We start from the raw sequence: 286 nt of genomic DNA, 5'->3' as shown, positions 1-286 counted from the left end.
GTCAGGCACACCTGCCAGGACCCAGCTTCACTGCAGCACAAGAGGATCGATCTCGTCTGAGCTCCTGACATCTTAAGACAATACCAAGGATCATCTGGCTTAGCCCTTCTCCCTTCTCCATCCTTGAAGTACGAACATTCAAAGGAGAGTCGGCGTGAGAGGCAGGACCTCGGCCTTGAATGGGAGAGAGTCAAGGAGGAGGAGAAGGGGGTGTAAGTGTGTATGGGATTGGTGGGATGTTTTTTTTTTATGCTATTGGTATTATTTGCATTTATGAATTTGGTTA

This window comes from Penaeus monodon, chromosome 19 (assembly GCF_015228065.2).
Source record: "Penaeus monodon isolate SGIC_2016 chromosome 19, NSTDA_Pmon_1, whole genome shotgun sequence".
NCBI classification, from domain to species: Eukaryota; Metazoa; Arthropoda; class Malacostraca; order Decapoda; family Penaeidae; genus Penaeus; species Penaeus monodon.
The sequence above is the reverse complement of the archived record's forward strand: the minus strand, read 5'-3'. Positions refer to the sequence as shown.